Source organism: Opisthocomus hoazin, chromosome 18, assembly GCF_030867145.1.
Source record: "Opisthocomus hoazin isolate bOpiHoa1 chromosome 18, bOpiHoa1.hap1, whole genome shotgun sequence".
Lineage (NCBI taxonomy): Eukaryota > Metazoa > Chordata > Aves > Opisthocomiformes > Opisthocomidae > Opisthocomus > Opisthocomus hoazin.
In genome coordinates, this window is record NC_134431.1 from 372322 (window position 1) to 384538 (window position 12217).

At 58.1% G+C, this 12217-nt stretch overlaps 1 protein-coding gene across 2 annotated transcripts in view; it reads left to right on the top strand.

The window, feature by feature from the left end:
* LOC104328261 (rho GTPase-activating protein 39) overlaps nt 1-12217 on the top strand; it is a 55477-nt gene that overhangs the window by 11521 nt on the left and 31739 nt on the right. Inside the window, exon 1 of one of the 2 annotated variants that reach the window (XM_075438939.1) lies at nt 3910-3953. The exons of the other annotated variant lie outside the window; for it this stretch is intronic. The gene's annotated coding sequence lies outside the window, so the exon portion shown is untranslated. Of the gene's footprint in view, nt 1-3909; nt 3954-12217 lie in introns of those variants that run through there. 2 annotated transcript variants of the gene reach the window in all.

The following is a 12217-nucleotide window of genomic DNA, read 5'->3' on the forward strand; positions in this document are numbered from 1 at the left end:
CAGCAGGTTCAAAAAGCGTTTGGATAAACTTATGGGCAGCCAGTCTCAAACAGATACTGAGAAGGGCAGCCAGGGATGTGCCTTCAGCATCCGTAATACGAGTGTGGATTCTGGGGGAATAAGGAAGAAGATGGAGAGAGGGTATGACCAGACTCACGTGCTCTGCCAAACAAACTGTTCCAGTTGTCCCAGCTGTAGACAGGATGGAGGGGCAACTGGTTTCACCCACAATGTGTATCTTACGTTCTTGAAAGTTTCCAGAAACGAGCATTAAGAAGGAACGTGGATAGAGATGCCATGTTGTGGAGGGGCCAGTGTGGCTTTAGTAGGCCAAGATTGAGTTGCATGACTCCATCGGTGCTCGGAAGGTATTTGTGAGCCCATGGCAGGGGTGATCGGGTGGAGGGGCCTAGTGGACCTCTCTGAAAGTTTTCAGCATGGGGTATCTGAGGAAAGGCCATCATGGGACGCGTGGGTGAATCAGTGGCTAAAAGGTAGGCTACGAAGATGAGGAGCAGGCGGGCAGACTTCGTGGTGGAGGGAAGTCGCTCGGGGAGCCAGGCTGGGCTCTCTGCCGCTCACAGCGTTTGTTCGTGACCCAGACACGGGATGGAAGCGGTGGCTGGGGAGGAGCGTGCCGCGGTCCACGTGTGCAGCGATGGGCTCCGAGCAAGCGAGGCGAGGAATCCTGAGCACTGCAATTGAGGAATGAGGTGGGAGGTGACAGGTCTTCCTGCGAGAGCGTCGGCCGGCGTTCGGCAGCGCTGCGGGAAGGGAGGAGGAGGTTGGAAACAGCAAAGAGGGGAGCAGAGGACGGAATGGAAAAGTCACGACAGCACAGCGGACTGCTGTCACGCTGAACACGAAGCCGGTGTCAGGTCACCCCATCTAGGAAGAGTCTTTGTTTCTGGCTGCTGAAGTACAGCAAGTGCCTCTGCGGTTTTTTGCTCCTTTCTTTTTTTTGCTCAGTGGCAGACACTATGTACTGGAGGCAGATGACGACTGTCTAGGTGGACACCAAGTACAGAGGGAAGTTGAAGGTGGTCCAGATCTTTGCCCCGATCCATCGACTGTGCCATAAAAGCAGGACAGAGAGAGCACTGCCCGCTGTGCCGTCTTTTTGCATTTACCCTGTTTTCGCTGCTTTCCTTGCCTCTGCTGAAAGTGAAAAGCTCAGTTTTGGACTGAACACAAGCTAATAAATGCTGGGGTTTTTGGTGAGAGAAAACAAAAGGAACTTGTTTTGGGCACCAAATCAAAAAGTAAATTGTTCTCACACCACTGTTCGCTGTTACCATGTATAGCAATTACTGCCATGGCAACAGATTTCTTCAAGATCCAGCCAAAATCTTCCAGGGCTGCAACATAACTTCTGATACTTTCTCATTGTGGTGCTATTAATAACTGTGTTTCCCCCCCTCGTCGCCAGGAAGTTTCTTCTTCCTCATGTACCAAGTGCAAGGGATAAGCTCATTTGAAATCAATGGTGGGGAGAAGTGACACTGGGGACTTCCTGGATGTTTTTGTTCTGGAGATCCTGTCTAGCGCTGCCAGCTCCGCAGCCACCTCCTGAGCTGAGCTGGGCTGTCTCCCTCGTGCTATTTATAAGAAAGCTCAGGCTGAATTTTGGATTCCTTTCCTTCTCCCCCCTCCCCCTTAACCCAGGACAAACAGATGACACACATTTACTCTTCCAGCTATGCACAGAAGCTGAAGTGTTTATTTCAGGCTGGCTTGGTCAAGGGGAGAACCTGCTGCCAGTTACACATGACCTGGGCCAGGCTCTGCGCTGCACCATTTCCTTATCTCCCGGTCATTTAAGCAAGATAAACCCTGTGCATTCGAACTTGCGGTTCAGCTGTTCTGGGCAGTAGTTGAATTCAGCTGTGTTTAAAACCCCCAAGTGCGCACCCACCTTCTCCCAGCTGCCTTAGCACGCCTGCAGGCATCTCCTCTGAACTGGAAGCGTCAGAAGTCCCGTCGCCAGGTCTTTTGGCACGTAATTGAGGAGCTCTGGAAAAGGTGGGACTTTTTGCTCATGCTGGCGACTCCCCTTGAGCCCGCGCATCTGTGACGCCCTGCGACAGGCGAGGGCCGGGATCTGCGGCTTCGTCCCCAGCGCCGGTGCTGGTTGTGCGTGAGTCACAACTGTGCCGTCGTCCAGTTCCGTCCCTCCAGAGCAATGAGTTGCTTTGCCAGGCCGATCTCCTCTCCCCCAGGCAGTCTGCTGTTCTTCTGCAGAAGTGTAGCTGGTTGGTGTTACGGCCTCCTCACCTTCTCTCCTCACCAGCTCCAGAGCTGGAAGGAAGACACGCTGAGAGTATTCTGGTTTTCCTTATTTTCCGCCACTCTCAAGTCTTGCAGCTTCTTCTGATGTCAGTCTTTGACATCACCCTTCCCCAGGTCTCCCTGACCCGCTAGATCGACATCCGACCATCGTAACAGAGGGAAGAAGGTTTGGTGACAACACGGAATCTTTTATCCCACCAGCCTCCCTGGAGACGCTGATGCAACGAGCATACGCCCTGCAGAAGGCTGGTCCAAGGCAAGACAGCATTCAGTGGGGTCCGCGGAGAGCGACGGCGTCCTTCTGCCGTTGGCGCTGTGCGTGTTTCTGGGGGCCGTCCGCCGAAGGCGACGCCGCGGCCGCGGTGCCGAGGGCTGCGGCTCCCGGGCGGCCGCGTGCGCGAGCTGGGCGCTTGGCCAGCTGCGCCTGCCGGGGCGGCACCGGCTCGCACGGCCCGGCTGGGTTTTCTCCTGGACGTCTCCGAGAAACAGCGGGACCCTTTTCGAGAGCCTTGGGTGACTGACAGTTATCCGCCGATCACCGGGTTCTTGCCGCCTCTGAGGAAGGGCAGTCCCACCCCTGTTCCTGTGATGGGGTGGGAGCAAAGGCAGATCTGGCGCTTTCTTCCAACGTGCGACGTTGCAGAGGCGTTCGGTTTTAAGAAGGCCGTGACTGTGTTCTAAGGCAAGGCTGAGCGTCTCAGTGTTTGTTTCTCATTAAATCAAGCCAGGTCTCGTTAATGGCAAAGCACCAGAACTATACATAACTAGTATTTTTGTTTATTTGGAGTTGAGAGGTGTTACTATAGCCACTGCTGATCTTACAGCCACGGGTGTGTAGCGCACAAAGCAGAGGTTGAAGTACAGCTCATAGGATGTGACTCCTACCCACACCGTAACGTTCTGGAGACAACCAGGGAAAGAATGTCAGTTCGGGGCAGCGCTTAAACACGCCTTTCCTTTCGGAGGAAGTTTTTTCTCATGGTTTATTACATCAGAATGAAAAACAATGGAACAACTCAAACACGGGCTGTGTTTTTCATCCCAACCTGGGAATTCGCTCACTGGTAGGTGAGCTTTCGGGCGACCAGGTGTGCGTGGAGCAGGGCAGCGTGCGCTGCTCCGTGGGGACCAACGCCATGCGCTCCAGCCCGTTGGCTTCGCGGCATCGCTGCTCTGCCATGTCCGATGCGCTTTTCCTTCAGCGATTCCTGTAGGCAAAGCAAATGTAAGAAATTAGTTTCTCATGGAGAAGAGGGGTTTTTTTGCTTATTGTTTTGTGAAGGGTTTATGAACTCTGTGGCTGAGGTTTTCGACTGTTTATTTCCTGCCTCTCTCCCCTTGCCAGAGGAAATCAGCGTGCTTTGGGCTGGGGAAAACGACGACTCTACAGAGTCCCATTGGGATGAGTTGCCGGATGGCAGCTCTGGGCACAGGGGAGAGTTACTTGTTTGCGGACTCGATGTTTCCTGTTGCGTTTGACTCGCTGCGAGATTCCTCTGCCGTCCCGGCATTGGAGCGGTTAACTTGAGTCACGCTTCACAAGCTTGCACAGCTAATACTTTCAAGAGCTGCTCTGCATTTGTTCCTGCTTGGTTTTTTCAACCGAGTCGGCAGAGACAGCTGCTGCCGGAGAGATTTGCCGAAGAATGAAGCGGCCTAAAACGGTTAGGATGAAACACTGTTATCTTTGTTTTGTACTTTTAGCCGCCAGTGCCTTGTGGGCTCTGCGAGCTGAGAAGCAGCCCAGTCCCTTGCGAGCCGCGGCCGCGTTGTGCCTGGGTTTTCAAGGGACTCTGTGTTTCAGCTGATAAATGACTGGCAGCCCTGTAAATGAAGAGAGACAGAGGGCCATTATTTTGCTAATGCCACGCATTTAGGAATGTCACCGCTTCAGATACGACGCTTTGCAGACTGGGGCTTGAAAGCCGTATGGGGACGCGGCAGCTGGCACCCTCGGTGACACCAGGCTGCTGGTGGCTGGCCTTGCCTTGCAGGTGCTCCACCCTGTAATTGCAGCCTTGGTCTCTTCCTGCCCGCCGCCGCTGCCGGCTCCTGTGCCACCTTTAGAAAAGCTGGAGTTGTGGTGGGCTTTTTGTGGGCTGGTGGAGTTATTTTAGACCTGAGGTGGGTGTCTCAAGAGGTCCTTTCAGTCTCTGTCCCTGCTTGCTCTTGCTAAGGCGCCTGCTCGGTCCCGAGGTCCCAGCTGATGGGTTTCCCTTTGCTGGTTTTGTAGGTTGCTTTTCTGTTCCTGTCTTCCTCGTCTTCGCTTGCCAATGTCATGCAGAAACCTCTGTGAATGTTTTCTCCTTGGTGCTCGTTTTTCCCTTGTGTAGCAAACGAGCATCTCTGTGCCTGGTGTAAACAAGCCTCTGACACTTGGCTGCTTGCTGTGCTCCGTCGCGGCTGCTGTGGGCTTTCTCTTCCCTTCACTGGAGACGGTCTGAAAATCGTTCTTTTCCTCCCCTCGGTGGGGAAGCTGTACGCCCTGAAGCGCTGCAGCGTGTTGGTGGCTGTGCATCACCTCGCGTGGTTTCGCTGAGCCCGGGGTGGTCTGTCTGTGCACAGAAACGATGAAAAGCTGTCGTCTGCAGAGCTGCGGTCCTCACGCGGCGTGAGTGATGTGGGCTGCTGCCGGCGCGGTGCAGCAGTTGCTGGGTTTATGTGGCGGGGCAGCTTTTCCAGAACGGCTCCTGACTGTGGAGCCTCCTGTTCCGGGGCTGCTCTCCTTGGCATCGACTGGCCGAGGCGGCAGCTGCAGGGTCCCCGGCTTCCAGGCCTTCGTGGCCGTGCTGGGAGGAGGCCCTGAAACTGGTAGCGGTGATATAGGAGCCCGTGAAGAGTGACTCTGAGCCCTGAAGCAGCTGGGCAGCAAGCTAGATAAATCAGGACCTTTGTCAGTAATTCCTAGAATGGCAGAGGGGGTGGCGGGTGCTGCCGTGTCCTTGAAATAGCAGGGATATCATCGGTGTGACATTTCTTGCCTTGGCACGGGGAGAGCGCTTGGCGTGTGCTGTTCCTCTGGGGCTCTGGGCTTCTGCCCTTCATCCTGTTGGCCGGGGCATCTTCTCCGCCTTGTTCCTGCAGCCGTGTCAGCGTGATGCTCACGGCCCCGAGTGCAGCCGTGTCAGCGTTGGGAAATGTCGCGCTGCTTGGGTCTCATTTACTTCTGATGGGAGGTGTGGGGGGCTTAGAGGGCCATGGACACAAGAACAAGCCGTGTTCAGCTTGCTGGTCACTGACCAGGGTTTCAGTCGGTGGGTAGCCCTGTGGTGCTGGGCTCATCAGGAGGGCAGATGACTCAGGTGCAGGTTCCGGCTCCGTCCCTTCCTCTTGCCATGTGTCCATCCCCCTGATAAAAAAGGGAACAGCCCAGGCGTAACCGTAGGGTTAGATTCACGCTGGGAGGCTCTTGGGTGCTTGGAGTCCCGTCTTGGGCAGCTCCTGTCTGACTCGGTGCCAGCACATGCTCCCGGAGGTGGGTAAAGCCCAGCTCTGCTCCAGCTGGAAGCATCTGCCTTAGCCTGGTGTGTCCCAAGAAGCCAGAAGGAGAAGCAGATGTGTGACCTTGGGTCCCACACGCTGGAGATCTGCACGCCTGAACGGACCCGGCTGGTGCAGCCGGCGGTGGCCCTGCGTGAGTACCTGCTGCCTCCCTCGCCGGGGCCGTGTCCGGGCGGGACGGCTGCAGCGACGCTCGTCGAGCCGTGCTCCTGGCGTGCGTGCCCACACAGATCCTTCTGCAACGGGGAACGCAGCTTCGGGGTGACGGGAAGGCCCGATGGCTGCTGCCCAGGCTGGGCTCGGGGTGCCTCAGCGGGGCAGCGCTGGAGCACGGGGCGAGGGCAGGACGTGCCCAGCCGTGATGGTCCGTCGTTGCTGAACTCGCAGGCTGTCCCGTAATGCCTTCACCGAAGCAGCTGTGGACTGAAGGAGAGTGCTAAAATTGAGGTTTTCCCATGTAAATCCTGTTTGCCGGGGACAAAGTCTGGTTACGAGCGTGTTGAGGTGGGGTGCAGCCGCTGCTGGGGTTGCTCCGTGTCCCGGCGGCAACGGGGCTGCCCTCGCGTCCCGGGCCGGTGGTGCGGGCGGGAGGACGATGGCCCCGGGTGGCGGGAGGATGACGGCCCCGGGTGGCGGGAGGACGGCCCCGGGTGGCGGGAGGACGACGGCCCCGGGCTGCGCCAGGCCTCAGCTCCCCTCCCGGCAGGGACCGCGGCTGCCTCCCCGCCAGCAGCGGGGCTTTGGGATGGCTGCGGGTCCCTGCAGCGCGTTGCGGAGGGAGAGAGACGGGGTGAAAACTGCCAGGACAAATTTTATTTTTTTTTTTTTACCCCCTTCAGAAACTGGTTCTGAAATGTTCAGCCCTTAAAAGGCAAAAAGGCTCTGCTGAGGCCTTCGCTGAGCTTGGAGGTGCCTCTGGGGCGAAGCAGCGCGTCGGCGAGGCTGTCGAGGACTGGGGGTCTGGGCCGTGTGCTGGCCCGCGGGACGGCAGCTCCGGCCGTGGCGGCAGGGACGACCCCGGGGACGCCGCGGCGTGGGCCGGGCAGATCCCGCAGCTCTGCTGGGGCCTCCATGAGGGGTTTTGTTCCCCAGGCGTGTGAATCCACCGGGGCGGCCGGGGCGGACGCGCTGGAGCGGCCATCCAGCCAGACCCGTGTCGCCGGCCAGCCTGGGGACCCTTGCACAGAGCAGAGGGCAGCACCCATCACCTTTCTAACGATGAATGCTCTTTGCCACCATGTGTCTTTCACCATCTGACCAGGCCACAGCGGCCGCCGCTGGTCTCCAGCCCTCGCGCGGGCAGAGGCTCTCCCCTCACCGACAGCTCGGCACGGAGAGGAGCGAGAGGCCCTTGGTCTCCAAGGGGGCAGCGGGTGCCTTCCCCGGGCGCGGCAGCCAGCCCCGCTCTGCGCCTCCGACCGAGGAGCTGCGGCAGGAGGCTGAGCCCACCCCGGCAGAGCTGTGCCCGCCTGCAGCGCCGGGCTTTCCTTAACGGGAGTGGATTTTACGGCTCCTCCTGCCCTCGGGTGCAGTTTTCTTCAGTGTTGGTCTGTGCGGTCCCCTGATGACGGTGCCCACGTCCCCAATACCTCATCTCCTTCTGCTGCGCTGGTGCCCATCCGGAGGGTGCGTTGTGCTCTGTCCCGAAGCCCTGACAACGGGGCTGTTTCCCACCTCTTGCTCTTCCTCGGTGGCAGAATCCCTGTGCTGTGGAGGAGGGATGGAGGAGCAGCACTTCAGGTCCCTCCATCTTACCCTCCCCATGGGGTGCTCACCACGCGACGCCAGAGCTTGCCTGGGGGCGATTTTGGGGTCCAGGTCGGTACAACCATGGGGCTGCCAGTGGGGCTGCGTGAGGGCTGGTGAGCCGTGCTCAGCGCAGGGTGGGTGATGGAGAGCGTGGAGGCTGGGCTGGGGGGAGCGTCTGGGCTGCCCTCCCTGCTCCCCGTGGAGCTGCGGTGCTCCCGGGTGCCTGCATGTCCCTCCCTCCCGAGGTTCAGGTGCTGGTGTCAGGCTGCGGGACCACGGAGCTGCGGTGCTCCCGGGTGCCTGCGCGTCCGTCCCTCCCGAGGTTCGGGTGCTGGTGTCAGGCTGCGGGACCACGGAGCTGCGGTGCTCCCGGATGCCTGCGTGTCCCTCCCTCGCGAGGTTCGGGTGCTGGTGTCACGCTGCGGGACCTTAGGCCCGTGGGGCTGTTCTGGGCTTTATTTTAAGTTGATTATCTTTGCGGTGCGATGCAGCGTGATGGCTGTCCTCCCCTGGGGAGGATCCCCCTCAGCCGCTCCAGTCCTCTCGTGGAGATGCCAGAAAATCTTAGCTGTGTCCCGAAGTCAGTGCTTCTTCCTTTTGTCTCTCTGAGACAGGACGGTGGAGGAGTCTGCTGTTCATTTGGGCGCTGCCCTGACCCGCTCCCAAGGGATGAGCGGCCCCGTTGCTGTCAGTTCTGCTCTGGAGCGAGGGGAACCGAGAGACTCGCAGCGGCAAGGTGGGAGCCAGCGTGAGGGCTCGGGGAAGGTTTGGGAACAGCCAGGGAAGAGGCAAGAGCAGTCAGAGTCTGGGCAAGCAGAAGACCACCAAGTCTCATCTGCTGTCTCTAGCTTTGAAAACACCGCTTGGAAGAAGGCTTGGGGTGTGGGGTGTTGGGTTTAGTTTTGTGGGATTTTTTTTTTTTTAACTACAGACACCAAAGTAACGAGGCGCTTTGTGTGACAGGACCTTTTCCAGGCTCTCCCACCTCGAACTCACCCGAGTCGTAGTGCTGTGCTCTGCTCTCCTCTCCGCGGCGCGTTGCCGGGCCGGACTCCGCTTGCAGAGGGCGGCCGCTGCTCTGCGCCTGCTGGCGCTGCGCCTGCGTGCCCAGGCCGTGCGCAGATGCAGCCGTTTGTTCTGTATCTTCACCGTCCAGTCTGTCTCCTGCGAAGCAGAGGTGGGATTGTTTGCACACTGCTTATTTTCGGAAGCAGGAGAGTTTTCGGAACAGGCTGACATTATATTTATTTTAGTCCCTCTATAATTTTTGTTAGAAGGATGCATGTGTGTTTGAAAGAAGTTCAGATATATGTGTGTGGGGGGGGAGAGGGTTGTTTTGGGTGCCTTCGCCCCTGAAGATCTAAATTACAGCTGTTCTGGACTTGGCTGAGAGAAGGCAGTGAAAGAAGCCTAAATTGACCGAGTCAGCTGGTTGGGCATGACCACAAGGAGCTGGTGCTGGAGACCTTCATGGAGGCCCTCTGCAGCTGCAGGGGACAGAGGAGTTTTACAGCCTTGTCCTGGCTTTGTGCAAATCTGAGCAACTTGGAGACAGCTGGGGCTTGCACTTTATTGCTCCGCATCTGCACTGAGCGAAGCTCGTCTTGGGGGAGTCTGTCTGACCCCCAGCCCGGTGTGCTGGGCCCGTCATGCAGAAGGTGAAGGGCAAGCACAATCCTCTGGGGGGGGGGGAAAAAAAAAAAAGGACAACCCCCCCCCACCCCGTGCTGATGCACAGCCCAGGTTCAGGTTGCTCTTCAGCCAGCCAAGAACCTGGACCTGCAGAGGAGCAGCGATGTCAGGAGCTGCGGTGCCTCTGGGATGGTACCCGCTCCCCATTCCTTAGCAACTCTGCATGGGTCTGCTGCTGGGACCTCCCTTTGGAGAACTTGGGATTGTAAGCATGGCTTCATCCTCCAGAAGGCTGCTCCTGATCCCTCCCGTGGGCGCCTCGTCGTGTGCTCCGTTAGCAGCAGACGAAGGAGTCTCTGAACTCCCTGTCTCTGTAGGACAGATCATTTCAGATGCCTGTCCCCATCACCCCAGCCGCTTGCTGCAGTGAGGAGCTCTGCGCCCCATGCGCGTGTCCCTGGCCAGTGTCGCAGCGTGACTGGTCTCCGAGAGCTGTACTTCAATCTCTGTGAGTGTCTGATGGCCAAACTCTTAATCCCTCATCCTCGAGGAGAACCACTTACTAGGCACTTAGTCTTGACGTTGATACATCCTTGGTTAGATGACCTCTGATAATGGCGTCTGCCCGGTTGTGGGGCCTCACCACCTCCTGGGGCTTCACAGGGGCTTCAGCAGGCCTGGCTTGGAGCTGTAGGAATGGAACTGCAGCTCTTCGTGCGAGGACACAGCGAGGTGGCTGCCACGTGCAGGATGTGGTAGCAACACCTCGTCCATGCAAGGTGTGGAGATGATGTAAGGGTCATGTTGGCCTATGGCCCCTCAAGTTCTTCAGTCTTCTGCTGTCCAGGAAGGTCCCCTGTCCTCTGAGTCCCCCCATCCTTCTGTGATACTGCATATGAGACCATACGCTGGCTGCGGTCAGACTCCTGTTTCCTGGAATCATAGAATGCTTTGGGTTGGAAGGGACCTTTAGAGATCATCTAGCCCAGCCCCCAAAGGAGGAAAACCTTCATTTCCCAGTTGCTTTTCTTTGTGTTGGGGCCACTTTTCAGCATGCTGCAGGCTCCCTTTGAGGGCATTAGTCTTCAAAAATCCCGCTTGCCATGGAGTCGTGTTTGGCCAAGAAGGACTAGGTGCTGCCCCAGCTCTCTGCCGGGCTCATCCTGAAGAAGAGAAGTGAGGGAAGGAGGTGGGATCTTGGCTCGGAACATGGAAGTCCAAAAATTACAGATCTTGGAAGTGAAACGGGGGATCAAGCCATAAGAGCTCTCCCTGTAGCAAGGTGGAGGGGTTTGTTCGCTGCCTGGTGTGAAGCTCCCCGAGGCAGGTGACTGCTCCTCGAGTTGGTGAGAGAAGACTTTGTGCAGAGGGCTGGTGGTCGCGTCGTGCTGGTCTCAGTCCGACAGCTCCACCTGAGAAGACATCTCTCTACTGTTCATGTCCTGGGACAACAGCCTTGTGAAGAATGTGTGGTGTCCAGGGACCGTGCTGGGCTGCCCGGGCTGTGGTGGCGGCAGGAAAACCACCTCTGCTGTGGAGCCGTGGCTGTTCCTGGGGTTTCTCAGCATCTCCTGCCAGTGACTCTTCTCCGCCCCTTCCATTTCTAGTTCTGCTCCCTTCTCTGTAGTTAAAACAATTTTATTCTTTCCTGGGCTCGTGCTACCATTTGTAGTCTTTGTGAGAAGATCTCGTCAGGAGATGCCGGCAGGATGCTCTCTCAGGCTGAAATGCCCTTTTTAAAAAATTATTATTTTTAAGTCCCAGGCTTTGCCAAGCAGGGGTGGCAGCCAGGGGGGCCCCAAACTGTTTTTGGAGGAGAGAAGTTTGCAAATGCCCGTCACCCCTGTCCCGGAGGCCGGCGCGCCGCAGCCTGGCCTCTCGCCTGCCCTGTCCGTACCGCGCGTCGCGACAGCGGGCAGCGGGCCTGCGAGCGCCGAGCCATCGGGCGGGCACAGAGCCCTCTGCCCGCGGGAGCTCGGGGACCGACCCCCATGGCCCTGCCACCCCGCCGGAGAGCCCGCGTGCCCGGGGCAGTCGGGGGGCTCGGGGCGAGCGGCTGGAGCTGCGGCCCCATTACGAGCCAGGCGGCGTGCGGAGGCTTCGTCGAGGACGCAGAGGAAGCTCCCGAGGTCTCCCTGACGGCACAGGGGGACGCGCGCGGGGAGGGGGGGTGTCTCTGGAAGCAAGTGGGGGTTTTGGTGGAATCCCGCGGTGAGCAGGTTGGTTCCCGGGCGCTGCTGCGGGCTGCGTGTCCCCACGCTCGGGCGGCCGTCGGCGTTCGGCTGCGTTTGCAAACTGCAGTGGGGTCCTGCGCCTGGGGACGCGCGTGGAGTTCCGGGAGGTGAGACGGAGCTGAGAGGACGGGAAAAGCGTTATTCAAACCATTCCCAGGAAACCTCTGCTTCAACCCTGTGAAGGGGAGTTGGAATTAATTTTTTTTAATGTCTGAGTTATGGCCTTATCTCTCTGCGTCCTGGGTTTATCACGTCTTTCCAGAGTTCCTGATGTTCTGTTCAAGGCTTGTGTGGCAGCCGGGGGCTGGCCCTGCTCCAGGGACGTGCTCCTTGCTTTGCCTTTCCTTTCCTTACATCTGAACGGGATTGCACCAAGCTCGCTGGTGTCTCAGGGTGTTCTGTGCCGCTGTTTCTCCCCGGTTAAACTCCACCGCAGCCAGCCTCAGCCTCTCAGTTTTGAGGGGAGCGAAGAGGTCGCCAACCCAGGTCAACCTCTTACGTGTCTTCGCACGCAAAGATAAATGAGAAGCTTGTTGAAACGGAAGGCTATAGTTAGCAACACACGCTCGGTCATGGCCAAGTGCCATGAGAAGAATTTCTTGTTTTCAATAGCTTGCACTGAACAGAAAATAGCTGACCTCTCCTCCCTCCCAGGAGCAACTGCGCTGCCGGAGCCGTCGGGGTCTCAGAGCTTGGCTAATGCAGTTGCTGGCAAAACAGATCGGAACCGGCGTGCCGTTGGACGTTAACGAGGTCGAGCGCTTGGCTGCCTCTTGCAGGGCTTTGGTTTTTCTCCTTGCCAAGCAAATAAC